Source organism: Notamacropus eugenii, chromosome 1, assembly GCF_028372415.1.
Source record: "Notamacropus eugenii isolate mMacEug1 chromosome 1, mMacEug1.pri_v2, whole genome shotgun sequence".
NCBI lineage: Eukaryota > Metazoa > Chordata > Mammalia > Diprotodontia > Macropodidae > Notamacropus > Notamacropus eugenii.
The window spans coordinates 453,085,716-453,104,728 of record NC_092872.1 but is presented as its reverse complement, the minus strand read 5'-3'; the positions used below and the strand labels follow the sequence as shown (position 1 = coordinate 453,104,728).

The following is a 19,013-nucleotide window of genomic DNA, read 5'->3' as shown; positions in this document are numbered from 1 at the left end:
TCTGAAGCAGTTTTCAACCTGAAGCAAAGTACCTTGTGCCTGTTTCAGACAGAGATGAAAGCCAGTCTCTAAGTGCAGGAAAGAGCCAATCAGATTCTCCTAAGGGTGGGAGATAAAGAAAGAGAGGAGAAGGAGGAACACTTTCCCTCAACGGGAAGGGAATGGGGTTTGCAGTGGTTACTTCCTACCTTTCCAAAACCAAGTGGAAGTTCCTCTGTACTGACTTAAGGGGGTCCTAGATTTGGAAGAGGTGACAAAAACTAGGATTAACATATCAAAAGCAAGGAAAAGGAGAGGGGAAAAAACTAGGAGGGCGATCACATGAGGGACCTTCTGGTGAGCTTCTTACTAATCAGTCAATACTCTGCACTGAACCACTTCTACAGTCCCTCTTCCACTCTCTCTCTCCCCAATGCTCTTTGTTCCTGGTGTTTGTTTTTTAATTTTAACCCTTTGAGTGACTGAGGACCATTACATTCTACCTAGAAGGGCAAACAAGCCCTTATTTGACTGTAGGATTAAAAGGAAAGAAATTCTTTGCAGTTTACTAGAAGGACTCTTTCTCTAGAAATTAATGGATGTGTGCATAAGGTTGCAGGAAACTGAAAAGCTAAATCTCTGAAGATTTAGATTTCATATTCAACAAACTGAATGACAAACCTCCAACAGCTGATTAAATAATTTCTGAGGTGTAATGCCACCAAAAAAAGCAGAATTTCCTAAAACTGACATTTGTAGGAATAAGTGACTGACAAGTGATACCCAAGTTGTGTTGGGTTGCCTCTACCCAGGTCTCCCTTCTTTCTCACCCCTCTCTCATCCTGCCTGTGTTTATGACTTCCCTTGCTACTAGCTCTAGCTCCCCTAGTCTCATGGACATGACACCTATTTTTCTGTAAAGCAAGATCTGTGGGAGAACTTCTGATGAAGCATTCCATTTATTTAGGCAGAGCCTAATGCCCACTATTTCAGGCACTAAGAATTTAGCTTTTCAAACAAGAAAGTAATTTCTTCATGGGTCTTTCATGTGAATAGTTCAAAAGGTTTCACTCCATGCAACTATTTTTCCGAAAGTTTTGTCAGTTGTTGTACTACTACACACACACACACACGCACACACACACACACAGAGGAATCTCTATCTAGCCTTATTTCTCACTACTCCCCTAAGTTATAACCAAACTAAAGCCAAGTCTGTTCCCTGAAGAAACCTCCCTACAGTTTTCCACCTCATCCCAAATCCTCTTTTCCATCTCCCTCTACCGAAATCTTACTCATCCTTCAAAGTCCAGGTTAAATGTTGTCTCATTCATGACCTGCTCTCTGAATTCCCCAGTTAAAAAGATCTCTTTTGCTTGTGAATGCCCCTAAGTCCTATGCACCTTTCTTAGGACTGTGAAAGAACAGTTCCTTATGTGGTAGTTAATTGAGTACATCATAACCTCCCCCCTTTGGGGATATGTGATGGAACCCCTCCCCCAGTTGTACAACAGGTACAGTTAACTGCCAGTGGTTGACCTTTGACCACACCACACAGCAGGTGTGATGACTCTTTTAAGGAGCTGCTTTCCGTTTGGTAGAGGGCCTTCTGATATTTTGAAAGGCAGCTGGTATCTGCCACCTAAGCCATAGGGCTTCAGCTACCAGGGTACTTAACATCAGAAACACCACCACAGGCTAACCAGCTGAGAGGGAAACAGTTTCCATGACAGGAAGTAAGAGCCTCCTTCATGTTCCTGGGATACCCTCAGTGGCTCTGCTGCAGATGTACCAATAAGGTCTGAATATTAGCTTCCCAACTGAATGGAATCATACTATTATTCCTTATGGCTTAATTTTTTTTCTTGGTTGGGAATAAAATTGTCTGTTCCATACATGATTCATGTTAGTATCTGGGTACACTCCCTCTCTCTATCTTGGGGAGAACCCCTTAGATTAGTGTCAAAAATAGAATTGTTCCTCAGGAATGCGAGATGAGATGGAATTAAAGCGCTGAGACCTTAGTTCCCCTATTGAGGAGACAGCCAAACCCAAAGCAATGAACCCAGGGCAAACCACTAGGGCAGGTAAGGGTCAGGGATTGTCAGAAGTCACCAGCTCCTGTGGCCTCTGCCTAGAAGTACCTGGCTAGCTGCTGTGCTGTATGTATCAATCTCATCTCCCATTTTAGACCAAAAGGTCATTCTGGGCAGGGGCCAGATGTCATATATAGTAGATTTTTAAAAATATTTGTTGAATGAATGCATCTTTGCCCTAAAGAAGTTCACATTATGTGATATGAGATGGATCACACATTTAACACAAAGAAAGCACTACAAAATATTTCAACACAAGCTTTCATTTGCTGCTAATATTTCTACTTGCCCTTAATGCATCTGTTAATAGATGGCAAGATGGAATTGAGGCCCTATAGTCAGGCGAAAGAGGAGAATAGGTAAACTTTTGATGTCTTGCAGGGAAATATAATCAACTGATCATCTAGCATTTGTTAAATGCCTATTATACACCCAAGATACAGAGACAAAATGAAATCGTCTTGCCTTCAAGAAACTTACATCCCATTAATGGAGATAACAGGGTCCAACATACGTACAAAAGTATATGCAAAACATACACAAGGTAATTTAGGGGTGGAGACATTAGCAGCTGGGGGAAGTGGGTTAGAAAAGAATCCATGCAGCAGGTCACACCTGAAGGGAATTTGGGATTCTAAACAGGTAAGGGTGAAAAGGGAGTGCCTTTCATGCATGGTGGAGTCATAGCCTATGCAAAGACCCAGAGATCAGAAATGGAATATTATGGATGAGAAACAGCAAGAAGACAAGTTTGGGTGGGCCATAGAGTGAGTGTTGGGAAGTGATGTGTAATAAAGCCTGAAAAGGTAGGTTGGAGTCAGGTTGTCAAGGGCTAATAGGAATAAGGGTAATCAAGGGTAATAAGAAACCACTGGAGTTTAATGAGCAGTAAGATGACATGATCATTTCTAAGGAGAGTCACCCTAGCAGAAGTGTGGAGAATGCATTAGAGACACAAGAGACTTGAGGTTGAGAGACTAATTAGGAGGTTACAGTGACAGCCCAGGTGAGGGTTGTGGCTATGTGAATGAAGAGACAGTGACTAATGCAAGAGATGTTGTGGAGACAGAAATGAAATTTAGCAACTCATTAGAAAGAACACGAGGTGCAGGAGAGGGAGGTGTTGAAGAAGACCCCAAGCTTATGACCCCAGGTGAATGGAAGTCTCATGGTGACCTCAACAGCTATAACAAAGTTCTGAAGAGGAGTGGATTTGGGGGGAAAGATGATGAGTTTTGTTTTGGACACTGAGTCTGAGATCCAGTTTTAACTGTCCATTAGGGAGTGATTCAGGTCTGGACCTCAGGAGACATTGTCTCCTACATTCTGTTAAGTTTCAGATTTACCTCCCTGAATATTTCAAATTCTACCCAACATCTCCTGCTAACATTTCAGGATAACTATCTTTACATATCTTCAAGCTGACCTTGCTACTCACCCAATTCTTCATATATCCCTTAAAGCTCTCATCCTTGATCATCTTTCCTTCCTCATATCACATGTTCTAAACATGGAATTTTGTGTTGTATTTGATTCTTTTCTTTTTGTTATATTAATTTTATTTATTTTTAGTGTTCTACAGGCTGATTCTTTTCTCTTAATGGGGTAAGTGAGATGGTACAGTGGATAGAGCATCAGGCCTGAAGTTAGGAAGATCTGAGTTCTAATCCAGCCTCAGATATTTACTAACTGTGTGATCCTAGGCAAGTCACTTAACCCCTGTTTGCCTCAGTTCCTTTATCTGTAAAATGAGGATAATAATAGCATTTACCTCCTAGGATTGTTATGAAGATCAAATGAGATAATAATTATAAAATGTTTAGCATAATGCCTGCCATATAGTGAGTATATAAATATATATTTTATAAAAATTTTATAATAAAAATATATAATATAAAATATATATTTATATATAATATATAAAAATATAACTATGTAAATGTTAGTTATTATCATTAATGTTCTCCTACATTTAAAATAATAAGAGAACATAACCCAATATATATTAGATTAGGTCCAGTTCAAGTATTTTTTCCTGGGTGTTTCCTAAGTGCCTTATATTCTGTGTTCTACTCTGTAGGGATTCTAGAAGCATAATACAAAATCCCTGGTTAAAAGGAATTTACAATCAATTTGGAAAGACAAAACATATATACATACATGAAATAGCTAATAGCAAGAGGAAGGGTGTGATTAACTACTAATATGAATAAAATAGATAATAAATGTTCATTAATTACAGGAAGATTTCAGTTAATTTAACACAGACACACACCATACCTAGTGAGCATTTTCAAGAAATGAAAAATAAACATACAGTAACCACCTCATAGCGATTTCCATGCTGTGGGTGGGATCAAAACAACCTCTCTCATATGGAGTCCTTATATTATTAATTACCTTGTGGCGACTTAATTATTGCTAATTCTTCTTTCAGCCTGCTACCAGAGATATGGTCTGTTTTATGTCCTATTTAATGAACCATTTTTATGGAAGTTGGAGAATTTGTATCTCTAATTCATGCTTGTGGTTGACTTTCCTTTTTTTCCTGAAGAAAATATAACTGATGCTGTCTTTTTTTAAACTTTAAGATAGATACAAAACACATAGCATATGCATTTCCCAAGACTGTCTGCCCCATAATCCTCATGGCCTTTCCTTATTTCAAGATGATCGTAGATGCACATTTGATTTTCACATGCAAAGACTCTATCAACAACAACAATTTTTAGAAAGATCAGACTGTTGAATCTCAGACTAGAATTCATTTCTTCTTATTCTCAGTTCCTGGCTATTTCAACTGTAACATGTTGCTTCTTTAACACAAAATTAGCATCCCAGGATACTTAAAATGTTTCATGACAAATACTCAAAATTCAAGCCCCAAATGAAAGAGAATAAAAAATTCAATACATGAGTCTCATCCTATACCCTGTCAACCAAGCCTAAAGTCTGGCAGATAAGCTTCTAAATTCCAGAATGAAATCTGAAATCTGAGAGCTTGGTCCCTAATCATCCAAACCCAAGAATGGCAAAAGAATAATAAAAATTATGGTAATTAACTCTTATGTAACACTGTAGGCTTTCAAAGTGCCTTCCTCAAACAACAAAAATCATGTGGGTGTTATACATATTAGAATCCATTCTTTGAAAGTGACAAAACTGGGACTCAGAACAACTCAGTCCCTTACTCATGGCTGTACTGTAAGTATTGAAGCTAAGATTTCCCTACATTTCATCATTCATCAATTCATTCAATCATTCATTCAAGTATTTATTAAGCTCCTACAGACCACTGGGTTAAATGCCAGAAAAAACAATTTCTTAAATGAGACATGTATTTGGTCTCATAGGACCTACAATCTAGTAAAGAAATAAGACAAAAATGCAAATAATCATATACATGATATTATATAAGTGCATTAGAGATGCGGAAAACAAAATCCTAAATGAGGTTACAGAGGGATCAAGGAAGTTACAAAGAGTAAGTGGCATTTGAGTTACGCTTGAAAAGATTTGTTTAAAGCAGGGGTGGGGAACCTGCAGCCACATGGGCCTTCTAGGTCCTTGGGTGCGGCTTTTTGACTGAGTCCAAGTTTTACAGAACAAATCCTTTTATTACAGGGATTTGTTCTGTGAAGTTTGGATTCAGTCAAAGGACCACACTTGAGAACCTAGAGGTCCACATGTGGCCTTGAGATCAAAAGTTCCCCAATTCTGGTTTAAAGACATTGACTGATTATAACAATTTCCTATAGAAATTTAAGCCATATAATGCAATCGTTAACAATGAGGAGACCAAAAGAGCTTACAAACTACCTCCATTAGCAAATGCTCTTTTTACCAAGCAGATAGCTATGGCAGCCAAGGAAAATCTCAGTTCAAACTCATTTGCAAAACATTACAGAGGAGAATGGTGGAAAACTGTCACGTTACAAAATAGCAAAGAGCAGGGGAAGGGAAAAATGAATCTGCAGAAAACTTCACATAAGACCAAAGTCAAAGCATCCCCAAAGCATTTATAGATATAGCTAGAATGGCAACAAGTAGACCCCCCCAAAAACCCTGCCCAAAACCAAAAATATATATATAACAGATTTTTTAGTATTATCAGAAGGACCAATTTTCAACATCAGTGACAGGAGAATGATCATATGCATAGGTGTACTCTAGAGAGATTTTTTCCAAGCACTCTTCTTTTTGTATCTTTTTTGGTATTCTTATCAGGTACTATAAATTCCACTATCATCTCTATGTAGATGATTCTAGATCTATATATCCAGCCTAATTTTCTCCTGAGCTCTCTAATCATTGATCACCCACTGCCTATTGGACATTTCTAATTGAATGTCCAATTGGTATCTCCAATTCAACTCGTCAAAACAGAACTCCTTAACTGTCCTCCTCAAATCCTCCTCTCTTCTTAATTTCCCTATTATCATCAAAGATGTAATGATCTTAGTCACCTACATTGCAACCTGAGATGAGTCTTCCTGATTCCAGGCCCAACACTCTATCCATTATGTCACCTAGCTATCTGGCCACCTCATTCAGACCTTCATTATTTCTTTCCTGGAATTTTGCAATAGCTCCCTAATCGATTACCCTGATGGTAGTTTCTGTTCTTTACAATTCACTTTCCATACAGCTACCAAACTTATATTCCTGAAGTACAGATGTGATCGTGTCATTTTTCTGTTTAAGAAGCTCTAATGGCTCCCTATTCCTTCCAGGATAAATACAAACTTCTCCATTAGACATTTAAATTTTTTCACAACCTAGCACCATTTTATCTTTCAAACTAATTATACATTACACTCCTTCACATACTCTATATTCTAGCCGGGCTGGACTACTTGCTGTTCCCTGTACATGACACACTATCTCCTACGTATGTATTTTTACATAGAACGCCCCCCATGCCTAGAAAGCATTGTCTCACTGCCTGTACCTTGGAAAGTCCCTAGTTTCCAAAAAACAACGGAAACAACACAAAAACAAAAAACAAACAGTTCTGCTGCCACCTTCTTACTGAGCAACTAAAAGTAAATAACTAGAATAAATAATGAAATATAGTGAAAATTTTGTTTTTAAGAATAAGAAGATAACATAATTATATATGCTAAATGTTAAAAACTGGATTCAGAATTTTCAATTGTTATTTGAATTTCTTAAATATATCAACACAATAATTTGCTAACATATCACAAAGCAATTATAGGTAATATACTAAAGTTCCTTCCATTTCTGGGACTTGAATCTGAGGTGAGGAATTAAGTAGATGAACACTAAGAAGTTAAATGATGATGGAATCGATGCCATTTTTAAAGGTACTTTTGAGCCTATATAACTACATTGGCAAATGCATAACCAAAAGGGCTCGTTCTAGAAGTCAGATCCTTATAGATTCTTTTAGATTTTCCCTTCAGCCTGTTGCTGGCACGTTTAGATAAGGAGAAGGGCAGCAAGGAGTATGGATAAATGTAAATTCTCTTGTCCAGAGGTTCCTAATTTGATCTCAAAGGTTTGAGTTAGCTTTCACTACACGACCTGGTTATTGGCAAAGCAAACTTGAATTGTATTAAGATCTGTTTTGTAATAGAGTTTGATAGAAAAGGGGATCTCTGCAAGTGACCTGAATTGGGAGAAGCAAAAGTGCTAGAAGAAGCTACTCTGAAACCCCATCCATTCCAGCATGCCCAAGAGGAGAGATCTCCAGAGGACCAGAAGACTCCAGACTGCATCTGGAGATATTTCAGAAACCAGACAGCTGTGTGAGATGAGATGTCTGAGACTTTAGATATGATGGGCTGATGAAATGGACATGGGAATGCGTTACTGAGAAAGAGGCTGGGCCATTATTCTCTGTATAGCCTGCTTGCCAAGGGGATTGCCCCCAATGACTCCTATCAATGCATCAGTCAATCTATCTTCTTCTTCCCCTCACATTGTTTCCCAAAACCATGTTAAAAAAAACCCACAACAAACTTTGATAAAGCATTTGCCATCTTAGTAATCCACTGAGTCAACTATGTCTCTCAAGTGAATCAAAGGGTGGGAATAAGAGAAATTAATATCATACTACTATGGTAATAATGAATTATTAACTTGTAGTCCACTCCTTTCCTTCTATTTTCTATAAAGGCCCAATGCCTGTTAAGGTCAGTCAGTCTGGAAAGGGCATGACTGATTGATGCTATTACTCTTAGCCCTCAAGGCACATAACCCTATAAGTCTACACAAAGTCCTCCTCCATTGCTCCATATTGGCATGGAGTTAACCTTGGGTTTTAAAGTGTTATATCATTAGTGTGATATATATTATAATGCTAGAAAGGTTTTATTATGGTCCTGTAAATAGATAATATTTATTTTCCAAAGATTAGCCTAGCTAAGTATGGAGAGATTGATCATCAGTAGTCTAGCTACTTACTGATGAATTCTTTAGCTATGGTGACCCATGAAATTAAAAAGATATATAAAATGGCCCTCTGACCTAAGCATTCCCCTTATGCTTTTGTAGTTACAGTGACAGAGATTTAGGAAAGAGGACTAAGAATCACACAGTTAACATACCACTTATAAACCTTAATTTGATACTCTGAATGGAAAACTCCTGTTCAGTTAATCCTGAAATTCTTGCTGTAGATAAAACCACAAGGCAAAAGGAAGTTAATACTAAATGGAAGGATAACCCACAGGGTCTCTTTGGAAAGCAAATAAATGAGTTGGTCAAGTTGCTTTTATCATATGTCCAAAGGCAAAAATAAACATTTCGTGGGGCATTTGGTTATCTCATATAGCAGTGCTCCTGATAGGCATGTTATGGTATACTGATTTGGGAAGCTAGGTGATGCAGTGGATAGAGTGCCAGACTTTGAGTCAAGAAGACTCATCTTCCTGAGCTCAAATATGGACTCAGACATTTACTTGCTGTGTGACCCAGGGCAAGTCACTTAACCCTATTTGCCTCAATTTCCTCATCTGTAAGATGAGCTGGAGAAAGAAATTGCAAACCCCAAATGGGATCACAAAGAGTTGGACATGACTGAAAAACAACGAAAGTATATTGATTTAACAGAATATTACTGTGTCATAAGAAACAACAAACATAAGGAATTCAGAGATACTTGGGAACTGAACTAATGCAAAACAAAGTGAATATATCTGTAATATTGCAGAAATCCAAGAGTTTAAAGGGATGTATCTACCTCAACAACAACTATACCTTTGACCCCTTCCCCTACCTCCACCACCAGAGCAGATGGGAACTGTGGTGAAGATCTTTTCAGCATCATGAAAAGATCCCAGTGTCCCAAGACTATCTTCCTTTGCCACAATGGTACTCTGGAAATCCACACACACACACACACACACACACACACCCCACCTCCACCATCCCACAACTGCTTGCCCCAGTGACAATATTGCTAATCATGGCTCTGCTGAGTTTATCAGCATGTAAGAACAAAAATTAAATACAGATTGAAAACACAGTTTGTGACTGACCTTAAAAAAAAAATCAGACCTGTAATTTTACCAGCATAGGGAGCTCATGGTGCAGAGAGGAGTTGGAGGGACTCCCTTTGCTAATGCAGATCAATGCCTTCTCTGCTGCTGGAAGTGTTAGAGAGCTGCCTAACGTGTGGAGAGGTGAAATAACTTGCCCAGGAAGTCTGTGTCTGAGGGAAGACGTGAAACAGATCTTCCTGACTCTGAAGCCAGATCTCAATCCATTTTACCATGGTGCCTCTCTATGATTTACTTTAGATGATTTTTATAAGAATAAATAGATATGATTCCTATGGAAAATCTCTCTCTCTCAAATCTCATCTAACCCCATTTTGTTCTTTTTCAACTTCTAAGATTTGCTCTTACATCATGGTACAGTGGAAAGAGTGATATTTGAAGTCACATAAAGGATCTGAGTTCAATATCTGACTATTATTTACTGCCTATGATCTTGAGAAAGTAATTAAATCTCTCTGGGCCTCAGTTTCTTAAAATGATCAAATGAGGAAGTTAGATTATATGACCTTGAAGGTCCCCCTTTCTCCAAATCTGTGTTTCAGTCTCTGGAACCAAGCAGAAGAAGTCTAAAACATCTACATGGCACAAATATTTGAATGTAGCTATCATGTTCTTCCTTGAGTCTTCTCTTTTTCCAGCGAAACGTCCTCAAGTTTCTTTAACTAATTAATTCTCATGGCTTGGATTCAAGGGCTCTTCACTCTTGTGTCTGCCCTCTTCTAGAAGCTCTGGAAGCCTACAAATACTCTTCCAAAACTGTGGTACCCAGATTTAAACATAACACTCTAGATGTGATCTGGCCAAGGAAGCACGCAGGGGCACTCTCATCTTCTTATTCCTAGAAGTTATCCCTCTCTTAGTGTAACTCAAGACTGCATTAGCTTTTTTAGCTGCCTTATCATGAACTCACAATCCACATGAAAAGTCCAGATCTATTTTTTTCTTTCAAATAAACAGCTAAATGAAGCTCTTCTACCTTATAAGCAGAATTTTTATTTTTTTTTAACTCAAGCACAAGGTTTTCCATTTATTCTTACTGGAATTCATCTTTTTAGATTCAGTACAGTACAAAGTTTTTCAAGCAACCTTGACCTCTGTCAAGATCTTTTGGGATTCTGACCTTGTCAGCTAGTGTTTGTCTCTAACCTTTCCAGATTTGTGTGATCTTCAAATGTGATAAACTATCCATGCCTCTAATCAAATGTTGTTTTTTTTTTTTTTTAAAGTTAAACCTCATTGAGCCAAAGACAGAACCTTAGAACACTCCACTGGAGACCTCCTTTCAAGTTGACACTGAACTATTAATTATTACATTTTAAGTGCAGGCATTCATTCAATCGGTTCCGAATTCACCCAATTATATATTATATTATGATCTAGTCCATATCTCTCCATCTTTTCCAAAAGAATAATCAAAGCACTTTATCAGGTGCTTTGGCAAAATCCAGGTAAACCATATTTACCCACAGACTTTCCCTTATCTATCAAAACAATAACACTATTCAAAAAAAGAAAAAAAATTTAGTTGAATGAGCTCTTTTTGATGAAGCCAGGCTGGCTCTTTATAATCACCATTTCTTTTTTCTAGATGTTCACTGATCATTTCTTTAATGATTGATTCTAGAATCTTCCCAGAAATATATGTCAATTTCACTGGCCCATATTTTGCAGACTCAATTCTCTTCCACATTTTGAAAACTGGCACATTTACCTTTCTCTGGGATTGCATTACCTTTCCTAAGTTCCACAATCTTTAAAATTTTGTTGACAGAATCTCAGCGATCATATTCACCAATTCTTTCAGTAGCCAAGGGTGTAGTTCAGAGGTTCTTAACCTTTTTTTGTGTTATGTATGAATTTGGTAGTCTGATGAAACCAGACTTAGGATAATGAATGCATACAATTAAATACATAAGATTATAAAGGAAAATAATTATGTTGAAATAAAAACATAAGTTCACAGATTCCCTAGGAAATGGATTGATGTAGAAGAGATTCTTGTCCATTTTCAGCGTCTGATGGAGAATCCCTGATTCATCTTGACCAAGTAACTTGAGTTCATTAAGGGCAGCTAGGTGTTCTCTTATCAGCTCTTACTTATCTTGATTGTCAATTTCTGTCAGCCATTTTTGCTGTTTCTTTTCCAGTGCAAAATTCATTCTCCCTGGCAGAGAAAACAGAAACAAAATAAGAACTGAACAGCTTTGCTTTCTTGTTGTTGTCAGTTATCATCATCCCAACTATTTCAAGAAAACAAAGCTAACCCTTCTTTGATTCTCTTTTTATCCCCCAAAAAGTTTTTAAAAAACCAAACTTCCCAATGTCATTTTTTTGTTCTCCCAACAGATTTAGCTTATTTTGACTTTAGTACACCTAACATTGCTTTTCTTTTTTTAATTTTTTTAATAAATAAAATTTAAAAAAAACAAACTTAATTTATTTTTTCTTTCCCACTTCCTTATTCAAAGAAAAAAGAAAAACTAAACCCTTGTTAAAAATATGGATTCCTATATTAGCTATGTCCAAAATTTGTTATGTTTCATTTTGCTTCTTGAATATACCACCTTTCTGTTATGAAGTCCCCAATAACGATGGTTGGCCACTGCAATGGTCAGAATTCTTAAGACTTTCAAAGTTGTTGGTTTTTACAATGTTGTTGCTTTATAAATTGTTCTTGTGATTCACTCAAACACTGCATAAGCTCATCCAAGTTTTCCCAAGTTTCTCTGAAATTGTTCCTTTTAGTTATTTCTTATAGCACAACAGTATTCCATTGCATTCATACATCATAATTGTTCAAGTAATAGGTACCCTATTCGTTTCCAGTTCTTTGTCACCCTAAAAAGAAATGCTAAAAATATTTTTGTACACAGGGGCCTTACACTATTTCTATAGAACCATGCATACTATGTTCATATATTCATATTGTTACCTAACCTTGCTTCCATATTCTGTTCATAATTTCTTAAAATCTAAGTCAGAAACCATGAGTTCATAAGACTGAAGATGAAACATGACATCTCTCTACTGCTAGAGAGATGATGAACTTAAAATGCAGAGAGGCACAGTCTCTGCCTTTCAGGCATAGCCAATGTGGGAATATGTTTTGCTAGATTATGCATGTTTATGATGAGGATTTTATTTCTTTCATTTGTGTTTGTGGTCTATTGAGGAGCCAGTGGAAGGTTATAAATGCATATAAAATGAGTTGATTATTTTTTTTTAAATCTAAATTATTTGACGAGGTCTTTTGTATACATATCAGTCTCTTCAAATAACTCTCATTTTTTCTTCTTAGTGGAATCACTGACCTTCATGTCTTCAGAATTTTGTTCTTGAGAGTTTCCTTTCTTTTCCTCCTGGGCTGATTTCCCCTATAGAATTTTGGTCTGCAGAATTTTACCTATCCTACCTTTGAACTCTTTGAAATCTGCTTTCTCAGAATCTAAGAGTATGTCAGGCTATGCCTGGCTTTCTTCTCTTCTATTACAAACTCTGGGAAGGAGTGATCATATCTCCCCAAGGTTCCCATCATGTCCACTCCAACAGTCAATGCCTCCCTGCTAGTGAGAATCATAGGCAGCATAGAATTTTCCCTTGATGATTCTTTTACCTTTTGAAGGGTGAAATTATTATTAAGGCCAGTCAATAAGTTATTAGCTTCTTTGCTTTTGGCAAAGAGAGAGCTCCTTTGTGCCAGGATAATTGACGCTCCTTATCACTAATATAACATGTCTCACTATACTCTTTATTTCTGTTCTATCTACTTTCAACTCCATGGAAAAAGTTAAGCTAATCACTTCTAATCTAATCACGATGCTGCCAACTCAAGCCTTGATTGATACCACTTTCCATAGCCTCTACTCCCCTTTGATTGTGGGACTGGATAATGGCGTACCAAACTCATTCCCAAATGCCTTTGTTTATAAAGGGTAGAGACTGGACTTTTTGGCTTACTCTACTCTGCATTTCATGCTCTGCCTGACATCAGCTGTTCCCCTGCTAAAGAATTTTTTTTTTGGATACTTTGTCCTCAATGGGCAACAGTAAAGGAGTATATCATGTGTCCTTAGTTCCTTGATCAAAATCTTTATGGTCCAGTCATAGTGGCATATTATCATTTCTCACATATCTAGTGTCTCCATTTCTTTGCACTAGTTGTTCTCTGTGCTTTGAAAGCTTACCATCCTTACCTCCACCTCTCAAAATTCCTGGCTTCCTTTAAGACTAAACTCAGATGCCACCTTTTGCAGGAAGCCTTTCCCAGTCTTCCCGGCTGTAAGTGCCTTCCTCCCTAAATCATCTTCTCTCTACTCTGTGTGTACGTTTTATGTACATGATGTCTCCCTTATTAGAATGTAAACTTCTTGAGGACAGGCACTACTTTTCTTCTCTTTTGTATCTATAAATGCTTAGCTTAGTGCCTGTCCCCATAATAAGTCCTTAATAAGTACTTATTGATTTTGATCTATGATCCAGTGAATAATTTTGTACAGTATCATCTGTGCCAACTGAGTAACTAAAAATGGGCAGCAGTAATCCTTTTCGACACGTCTGGATGTAGAAGAGATTTACATCTTGCTATGTGCTCTGTTGGTATACGCAGTGAGGTGGTGCAATAGATGGAAAGCCCCACCTGAAGTCAGGAAGACTCATCTTCCTGAGTTCAAATCTGTCCTCAGACACTTACCAGCTTGGGCAAATCACTTAACCCTGTTTGATTCAGTTCCCCATCTGTAAAAATGAGCTGGAGAAGAAAATGGCAAACCATGCCAGTATCTTTGCCAAGAAAACCCCAAATGGGGGTCACAAAGAGTTGGACACAACTGAAAACCACTGAACAACAATGTGCTGTGTTACAAAGAATCATCCCCCTTTGTTAGCGAGGTATCTAAATTGCAGGCCTAAATCCTAGAGAAAGAAACAAAGACCAGGGAAGGTATGCCTGGTAAATTCAGTCCTATTTCTGTGATATAAATGCCATAGTATCTCCTACCGGGAAATCTGCTGTACGAGAGCTAAGTGGCTAGTCTTCTGACCTTAGGACAAATATATATAAAGCAGAATTTCTAGCTTTACAAAATATTCTGGAAAAGTCTCTCTATATTACTAACATCTAAGTGAAAGGGCAAAATTCTCAAAAAAAGAAAATCTCAAAACAAAACTATGATATGCTTTAATTTCAAATGGAATATATATACATATATTATAGCTCTTTTTGGCAAGAAGTATGTGAATTGGAATAGAAATCATGAAGTTTTATTAAAACTCCTCAAGCTGTTTATAGTCTAAATAAAAAGATAATTTTTAATCACATAGGTTTAGAGCTAATTTTTAAAGAATTATTCAAGGAAAAGGGGGATTTATTATTGCTCCTGTTCAGTCACTCAGTCATGCCTGATTGTACACGATCCCATGAACCACAGTGTGTGCTGTGGCACTTCTATCTTCCACCATCTCCTGAAGTCTGTCCCAGTTCATGTCTGTTGTTTCCATGACACTATCTATCTCATCTTCTGCCATCCCCTTCTCCTTTTGCCTTCAATCCTCTCTCAGCATCATTCCCATGAGTCCTATCTTCTCATTATGTCGCCAAACCATTTAAGTGTCAGCTACAGTACCATATTTTACCACATAATCATTGCAAATTTTATGCCAATTTTTGCAAAAAAAAAAAAAAAGTGGGGTATGACCATTACATAAAGCTTTAATCAGTTGTGCTGGTATTATTTTGAACTGTATCACTGGCAGATGAACTGTACAGTTTAGCTAGCACAGGAAGATGTAAGCGTTAACATAACTCACAGTAGCTTCGCCTGCCCGCCAGCTCCATTTGCGCTTACGCCTCTTCATTGGGTTGAGTGACAATACCGTTAGTATTGCAGCACTCTAAACAAACCACACAAGTCGACTTTCAGAAATATACTGATAATGTGCCTATGCTGCAGGAGAGATAAGGGCATATCCATACGCAACTGGTGAATACATTCTGCTCTGTTTACCTTTTAAGCTGCGTAATGAGCAGAATTACACCATGTGATGATTTCGTGATGAAAGGTTTTAAACCAATTTGTGGACTGAAAAAGCAGGGTACAGTGCTTATGAGGTGAAATACAGTATTTGTCCTTCCAATGAATAGTTAGAGTTAAGTTCTTTAAGTGTTGACTTGATGTGTTCTCCTTGCTGTCCAAAAAACTCTCAAAAGTCTTTTCCAGCACTACAATTTGAAAGTGTTAATTCTATAGTACTCATCTCTCCTTAGTCTAACTCTCAGCAGGGTAAATCTCAAGCCTATGAGTGTATCACAACATCTATTATGTTATGCACTAGTCCCACTATCAGAGATTGAATCCTGGGTTAGGGAGAACATTAGTCTAATGTAGTATGGCATTCCTGATATTCATATAGTTCCATGTTACTAAGTGATTTTTCTCTAAAAGCTGAAATAGAAATTCAGTTGTAATAATTTATTTCTCATCATAAAAATTACTTATAAAGTGTGGAATTCCTAAATCAACTAAAGTCAAAGAGTCTTTGAGTGATCTCTGCCTTTTCATGTTTGCTTCTTGGAAATCCCTAAGGCTCTTCAAGACTCAGTTCAAGTTCCATTCTCTTCAAAGAGGCCTTTCCTGGTCCCTATAGTTGATCATCTGTCTACACATACCCTGAATTTTTTATACTTATTTTGTATATATATTCTATTTACTTATTTGTGAACGTAGTCTATTCCTGCAGTAGAATAGAAGGTCCTTGAGGATAAGGACTGTCTTACATTGGTATTTCCAGGGTGTAGCACAATATCTGGCACATAGTAGGCATTTAATGAATATTTGTAGATTGATTAATCTCTCTTTTGGATCTTCCATGGTACTTTGTACCTCCCTTAATGCTGCTCAACACATTATATTCCATTTTATGTCATGATCATTTGTGTTCATCTCTTAGCTTCCCCACTAAATTATGAGCTTTATCAGTGTAAGGAATATGTATTCTTCAACCTATGTAGCACCCATAATACTCCAGGAGTCTGCATAGAGAAGACATCCAGTCTTAAAACATGAACCTGTGAATTGAAATAATTCTTAGAGCCTTCTGTTTTTGAAAAATGAAACTTCTCTGCATGTTACAGCTGCCTACAAGGCAACATGTAGAAGTCAGAAAATTAAACGCCTGTGTTCAAAGGGAGGGAAAAAAACAAGGCCAAAGAACAAAAGATGCTATGTGACCTTGAGTAAGTCATTTAACTCTCTCTGGGCCTTAGTTTTCTCTTCTGAAAAATTAAGGGTTTGATTTAGATGCCTTCTATGGTCCTTTCTAGCTCCAAATCCTTTGAACCTATTAAATCTATCCCAGTTTAATCCCACCAATGAAGTAATAGTCCAATCCCAGAAGAGTAAACCCTACTCAAAACCACCATGGCTATTTGGTTTGGGAAAGGCTAAGATGGTTACCACCAAAATATTGACTAAGTCAAGGTTTAGCATGTAAAGATTCTCATTTTAAGACTATATATGTATATTTGTGTATTCATATATCATCATTCCCTTTAGTGGGATTAAAAATTAGCCAGGTTTAAAACTATTTCACCTCTTTTAGAGGAATAGTCAAGAACTATTCTGCATTTTCATGTGACTCATTCTAATTTTCATTCCTTTATGGGTGCTAGAACAAATTAATTTTATTTTTCTTGAAATTAGATAGTATAGTAGCATAATGTAATCTTTCATCTCCTTCAGGAAAAAAGAAAAGTCACCATTGATCTGAATCATTAGCTTCACATGACCTCAGAAAATTATAAACATTTAAAAAACTTTACTTAGAAGAAAACAATCAAACAAGCCATGAGCTATGTAGCTGATATAAACATTGATGTCTCAAGAAGGTTCTATTTTCACTGCCAAAGCACAACCTCAATTGTCAATAGTTGACTCTACCACATTTCACTGACTTCATTTTTTCTTGCATGTACAAGACGAATGATTTTATCTTTGGGGAAGGGATAGTTGTAAGGAACTCCTAATATGGAAATTCCTGAGGCACTGAAAGGTTAAGTAACTTGCCTGTAGTCATACAGCTAGCAAGCCTCTGAGGGAAAACTTGAATCCAGATCTTCCTGCCATGCCAATGACATCTGAAGATAAATGATATTTCAAGTACCATGTCCATTTAGTTAAAAATAGTTTGTTAAGTATACTTATGATGTTTCCAAATTTCAAATGCTATTCAAAATTTCAGCTGATACTGTGACTTCATTTTAGATTTTAAAACTATTCATGTTGAGGGAAAAACAGTCCACATACCCCAAGAAAGTTTTTTTAAAAAAAAACCCAACAATATTTATCATCATATATATGTGCAGAAATTACAAAATTTTGACAGAAAACAAAGATAACAAATTAGAAAAACAGATAAAATAGAATTTGTCACATGCATCGCTTTGTAACTTTTTGTGCCTAATGCAATGGAATTTAATACAGCTGTTGCATTACCAGGAAACAGAAATTTAGAGGAAAAGAAATAATTACATTTGGGTTTTTTTTTGTCTTTCTTCATAATGTAATCTAAGTGAAACTTCAATAACCAAAAAGCAAACGCACTTATTTGATTATTTTTTGGACTACACTGACTCTGTCTAATGACTGAATAGAAATATCTCCAAATATCTCCTGCAAAATGCAAGACTCTAAGCAACCACATTCTCACTATTACGGAAATTAATTGAGTCCTAAAATTGATGACAAAGTTTCCCATTCCCAGTAAGTGACATTTTATAGTCAGACAAAGGATATGCCTCCCACCAAAAACTAATGCTGCGGTCATCAACAACCCAACAAAAGCTATGTCTACCTACGTGAAAATGAAAATATAATGGATGGAAATATTCTCTTATAAAAGCTCCTTAGGCTTCACATGTATTAACGTATTCGTTTGCAAACATTAAGATCAAAGGCAAAGCAACATATACACCCTAAAAAGTTTTTAGTCAGATTTTTATTAATGATATACAAGTAGCGAGGCATAAAAAATTAATAGGTTCAAGCCTTGAAATGTCAAATGTAATGATCTCCAGCTCTGCTTACCTCCTTTGCTTTTTGTTTTAGCCTTTCTTGCTCTGGGTCTTCTTGCCTTAAGCGACTCTGCATGGTTTTAAAAAAAAAAAAGGAATAAAAAAGGTTAACAGATGGTTTAAGAGCCCCTCGTCTGTTGCTGCAAGTTAAAAAATAGCAAAGACAGTGGAACAGGATACAAGGTGTCGAAGATGGGATGCTTAAATTCATAGATGTGCAATTTCAAGCCTTTAGGCCTCACCCAATAAACTGTTAAATATTCAGCTGTAAATAAAATCTACAGTAGGTTTAAAAAAATCAACCCAATTTACTTATATTATTATCCGTTCTTAGGTTTTAAT

General features: G+C 36.8%; 1 long non-coding RNA gene across 1 annotated transcript; it reads right to left on the bottom strand.

The window, feature by feature from the left end:
- Positions 1-10,773: 10,773 nt before the first annotated feature.
- Positions 10,774-18,744, bottom strand: LOC140526781 (uncharacterized). Its single transcript, XR_011974519.1, has 2 exons — positions 18,685-18,744; positions 10,774-11,768 (listed from the first exon to the last, which is right to left on the bottom strand). It is a non-coding gene; the product is annotated as an uncharacterized lncRNA (long non-coding RNA).
- Positions 18,745-19,013: the final 269 nt, after the last annotated feature.